Genomic DNA, 5,470 nt, shown 5'->3' on the forward strand with positions numbered 1-5,470 from the left:
CCATCGTATATTACAGTTGTCTATTATGCACACTTATTATTGTTATGCCTGGGTTTGCTTGTTATGCTACTGTTATTTTCATTCCATAAAGATATGTTGAAATTATGTGTCATTAATGTAATTCCTAATAAGGACAGATTAACATTATATATAATGTTGTAAACTGTGGTTATATTCTCTCAGCCCATCAGTTGCACTTTCGATTCTTCTGCCATGCCCAGCACTGTCACAAGTGCCATGACAAGAAGGACACCATCGCCTGCCCACAGTCCCAGGATGTTCATTCAAACTGTCTCACCTCTTTCTCTTCCTCCCTTTCCTGTTTCCACAACCACTTCCTCAATACCATCGGTAGCTGTTGGAGCTGTGAGAAACTCTTCAATTAAGTGATTGTCTTCAAAATGATACTTCAAATTAGCATTCTTTGTGAGTGACTTGCAATCATGTATATATATTTGCCTATTTTTAGGAAATGTCAGATGCCGCCTCCTCCTCTGGTACCTCATCTCCTCCTCCTCCTGTGACCACTGCATCCCTCACTGCCACCTCTTTTTTTGCCACCTCTGCTGCTCCATCTGTGGTTGGTCGCTCAGCTCACCCTGCTGCTGACATGGAAACTGCTCCTGGTTTAGAGCCTGGCTGGCTGCCTGCAAAGTTGATGAGGACCATACCACCTCAGGATCAGAAGTGGATTTCATCTGCTCTATGGAAGAACCAGCGGCTGCGCACTGACCTGAAGCTTTGGTATGATCCACCAGAGCCAGCGCTCATTTATCATCAGGCCCCCACTCCAGAGCGTTTTTTTTTACACACCGGCTTCTCTTGTGGATGCCATATCACCTTTGGAAGGTCAGGCTGTCCTGTCCTGTGTGTGGAAAACAGCTCACAGGTTATGGAGCCCACAAGAGAGCCCGCCACGTTTTGGATGTTGATAGGTACTACCTGATGATTACGGAGACTCTATGGTGCAGTTCATCTGGTTGTAAAACAAGTTACATTTCCACCAGCAAGACCATCTTGGACCAGCTGGATTTGGCACACAGAATGGAGTTCCGACTGATCCTGACACGAAGGTGAGTATACTGAAATTTTCCTCTGAAATTTACCCTGTGTCACAAACGTTTGTCATTCAAACACATTATACATTAGCTTATTTTAAATGTTTGCCATTTTTGGTCTCTTTTTCACTTTGTTTCTTTATACAGATATGCTTGTGACATGCGGGTGATCCGTTTTCTGAGGGAAAGGACCTTGGGTAATAGCCCCAGCCGCTTGGTCAGGCAGGTGAGGGAAAATCACAGCGAGGAGTGGCTTAAGCGTGTTTGTCGCTACCTTGGCGCATGCTCAGACTTTGTAGCCCAGCCAAGCCTGCTTCCTGTCAAGTTCCCGGACCCTCCTGAGTCAGTGGCTATTCCTTCCCACCGGTGGATGCTGTCTGTTTATGGCAGAGACATCTTAAGCAGGCTGGACCACATCAAAGCCAGTATAACCTCTACCTTTGGCAATATATTAAAAATGGATTCCACAAAAAAGGTAAATATTTTAACTCTTACCACAGTAAAATCCTACCTCACAAACAAAAGTCTAAAATACAACATTAGCAGTAAAGACATGAACAATTTAATTAATGCTTTTGTATATTAAAAAACTGTATTAGTTCAGTATTTTAGAAATAAAAGAAACTTTTATTTGGCCTTTTCTGTGTGATCACAGATCACCAAGAAGCTATCAGGCTTTGCCAAGGGGACCGCCTTGTGGCTTACATCTGTGAGCAATGAGGTGGGCCAAATCCTGATCAGTGTCCTAACCGCTCAGGAGGGTCCTGCTCTTGACACCATGGCTGCTGATCTCATCCGCAGGTACAGAAATGCTGGTGTGGCTCCTCCTCAGCTTCTCTATGTTGACTGTGAATGTTGTCGGGAGGGCACAGGACAGTCAAAACTAAAACAAAGATTTGGTGGTTGGCCAGACCTGGTTGTAAAGCTTGACATATACCACTTTATGCGGCGACTGGCATCTGGGTGTACAAAGGATGCACATCCTCTTTACCCTGTTTTCATGTCCAGACTGTCAAGCTGCATTTTTGAGTGGGACAGTGGAGATGTTGCCTTGCTGCGTCAAGCTAAGAGGGAACAATTGAAACGAGAACGTGTTCCTGGGATCACTGAAAAACTGGTGGACCAGCAGATCACCAAGGAGGAACTGGCGTTGCACTGAAGAAGGCGGACAAGAGGGGAGCATCAGACGATCTTAATGATTGATCAGCTTCTTAATGAGCTCATGGGCATAAAGGGCAGAGACTATCTTGGTGTCCCTCTCTTGGACCACGAGAGAATGCAGCACATCTGGCAAATCCAGAAGAAGCATGTGAAGTGCATTCAGGATGAACCAGGTGTCCTCCTGTACACTGTAACTGGCACCACTACCAAGGAGGGCATTGTCTTGCCAAACTACAGATGTGCAAGAGGATCCACATCACTTGAATCGTTCCACTTGCATCTGAACAGGTTCATTCCAGGTCAGTATGAATCACTTTTTATTTATCAGCAAAATTACTTATTTGCAGTTAAACATTTTAACATCATTATTTGTAGTAGTACTACTAGCAGTATCGTTTATTATTATTTATACTATTTATTTATTTATTATTATCCTAGAACAACAGACACAGTCTGTCAAAGAAGCAAACACAACAAGTTAAGCAAAATACATCACGTCAGGGTTCAGGACCTCGTGGCGCAACGGTAGCGCGTCTGACTCCAGATCAGAAGGTTGCGTGTTCAAATCACGTCGGGGTCACGTGATTTCTTGTTGACTTCTAATGTGAAAAGAAGTCCTGTCGTTGTGTGCTGCAATGGTTTCCAATCCCACCGCTCTGTATGTCTCCCTTATTAAACACACCTGATTAAGATCATTAGCTAGTTAGGAGAGAGCTCCATGAGCTCATCTGGGTGTGTCAGAAAAAGGAGACAGACAAAAATGCAGAGCCGCGTCTTCCAGAGTCATCGTAAGCCTAAGTTGATTGCAACTCTATTGGTTTCAATGCGTCTAAGTTGTATTAAGGATTGCAACGCTTTTGGGAAACACAGCCCAGAGCAGGGGGTCCCCAGGATCAGGATTGAAAATCACCAGTGTACTGTGATAGATTTGTATCTTGACCTGTTATTTTTATTAAGCCTGAGATCTCATGTAATAACCATTCCTGTCATTGTGTACTGTGACAGATCTGCCTCTTGACGTGTTACTTTTGCATATCTTGCCCTGCAATCTCTGAAGAAATCGTGGAAACATCTACTTGCCGAATTCAAAAGCCAGCTCCTTCGAGCCGGAATCGAACCAGCGACCTAAGGATAGCCAATGTATCATCTACAGTCCTCCGCTCTACCAGCTGAGCTATCGAAGGCAGGATGACCAAAGGTGGCTTAAGCAGGAAACACCAGATAGGTTTGTGGTGTCTTGGGGTACAACGGTAGCTTGGCTGAATCCAGATCAGACGGTTGCATGTTCCAATCACATCAGTTGATCTCTTCTTGACATCCATAGTATAAAGTCTACAGCCCTTTACCGTGACTGATTTGCAAATTGAATCAAAGCAATTAAGCAAGGAACGCCGACTTGTTTTCTCGACCTCGTGGCCGCGACAGAGTGCGCCTGACCCCGGATCGGGAGGTTGCGTGTTCCAATTATGTTGAGGTCAAGCGAACTGTTCTTGACTTTGTGAGTGTAAAGACTAGCGGATTTGCATAGTTTATCAAAGTGCTTTAGCATGAAACACTAAATAATTTTTCCGCTATCTTGTAGTGCAACGGTAGAGTGTCTGGCTGCAAATCACCTTGAGGTCAGACGATCTGTTTTTGATCTCCTGAGTATAAAGTCCAACATCCAGAGTGTTCCTTGAGCACCGTATATTTACTGATTTGCATTCTGTGTCAAGGGGGTTAAGCAAAATACATCACCTCTGGGTTCAGGACCTCGTGGCGCAACGGTAGAGCGTCTGACTCCAGATCAGAAGGTTGCGTGTTCAAATCACGTCGGGGTCACGTGATTTCTTGTTGACTTCTAATGTGAAAAGAAGTCCTGTCGTTGTGTGCTGCAGTGGTTTCCAATCCCACCGCTCTGTATGGCTGCGTCCGAAATCGCCTACTTCTCTACTATATAGTAGGGGAAAGCAGTAGGCAAGCGAATAAGTATGTCCGAATCCTTAGTATTTATAAAAGAGTAGGCGAGAATTAGTAGGCGAATGCACTAATTCTCACGAGATTCGGGTGTACATCTACTTAAAGTGCGTCCGAATATGCCTACTTACCTACTATATAGTAGGAAAAAAGAGTATGTGAAGAAAGAAGTACGTTCGAAACCTCAGTATTCATAAAAGAGTAGGCGAGAAATCCCCGGATGTCCTACTGCTTCAGCTCAGATTCTGAAGTCTTTCATCGATGGATACTTTTCAATCCCAGGAGGCCAAAACGTCATCATCGAACGTGATTGAGAACCGCAATGAAGGTGTTTACAAATGTGAGTATTACAAACCAAAACACGGTTCCCTGTCTTAAAAATCATATTTGTTGAGCTACTTTATCGTAAACTGTTGATTTGCATAAGGTGCCAAGATGTTATACAGTAGCCTATGCTATAGTATATTTGTGATTTCGCTGTTAAAACATGTTTTATGACGTATAGCGAACATTAAACTCCAGGAAATACACGTACGTCTTCAAAAGCGGATTTACATAAAACATACATTTTAAAGACATTAATGTCTACTTAACAAATGACAGGAAAATGTTCTAGAGCACATCACAACACGAAACTTCTGAGTAAGTGATGGACGCCATGTGAGAATTCACTGTCACTGCTTTACATTAATGTAAATATAAATGTAAATATAGTAGGCCTAACTGAACTTCAAACTCATTTCAAACAGAGCTATAACAGAACTTTTCTGATTCTTGATTTATGTGCCTTTGTTGCAGATCTTTTGTGGAGCAGGACCTGAAAGGAAAGGTGACTGCAGCATTTTTGGGGAAAAGAAAAATTGATCATTTTGTAACTTCCAATACAGAGATCTAATGACATTGTGCTGTTAAAATGACAGCTTTTGTAATATATTTGTGCATCTTTTTATGATCTGAAATGTCTGCAGACTGGTGTGTGCAGTAAGAAAGGATAAATCCACAGAAGCATCCTGGAAATGGTCTAGTGCCATCGATGAGACCCTCCATCACTCCACCTGCCCTTTGCCTCATCTGGACCAGATGTTGCAGTGGTCTCTTCATCCTCAGTAGAAAAAGACTAAAAGACCAATATGTTTAAATAAAGCTTTGTTCCATGTGTATTTATTTATGTTCATGGTTACTTTTATTATTTTACTAATTTATTCATGTTTCCTGATGTTGTCAGTAAATAAAATATAAGATTTTCATAAGCGTATGCATTTATTCATTACTTCATAGAAAAAAAAACATTATGC

General features: G+C 42.6%; 3 non-coding genes across 3 annotated transcripts; 2 read left to right on the forward strand and 1 right to left on the reverse strand.

The window, feature by feature from the left end:
• The first annotated feature begins 2,727 nt into the window (after positions 1 to 2,727).
• Positions 2,728 to 2,799, forward strand: trnaw-cca (transfer RNA tryptophan (anticodon CCA)). Its single transcript has one exon. It is a non-coding gene; the product is annotated as a tRNA-Trp (tRNA).
• A 517-nt stretch (positions 2,800 to 3,316) lies between these two features.
• On the reverse strand, positions 3,317 to 3,403 carry trnay-gua (transfer RNA tyrosine (anticodon GUA)). Its single transcript is given in 2 exon segments — positions 3,317 to 3,352; positions 3,367 to 3,403. It is a non-coding gene; the product is annotated as a tRNA-Tyr (tRNA).
• A 565-nt stretch (positions 3,404 to 3,968) lies between these two features.
• On the forward strand, positions 3,969 to 4,040 carry trnaw-cca (transfer RNA tryptophan (anticodon CCA)). The gene has a single exon. It is a non-coding gene; the product is annotated as a tRNA-Trp (tRNA).
• The last annotated feature ends 1,430 nt before the right edge of the window (positions 4,041 to 5,470 follow it).

Source organism: Garra rufa, chromosome 2 (assembly GCF_049309525.1).
Source record: "Garra rufa chromosome 2, GarRuf1.0, whole genome shotgun sequence".
NCBI lineage: Eukaryota > Metazoa > Chordata > Actinopteri > Cypriniformes > Cyprinidae > Garra > Garra rufa.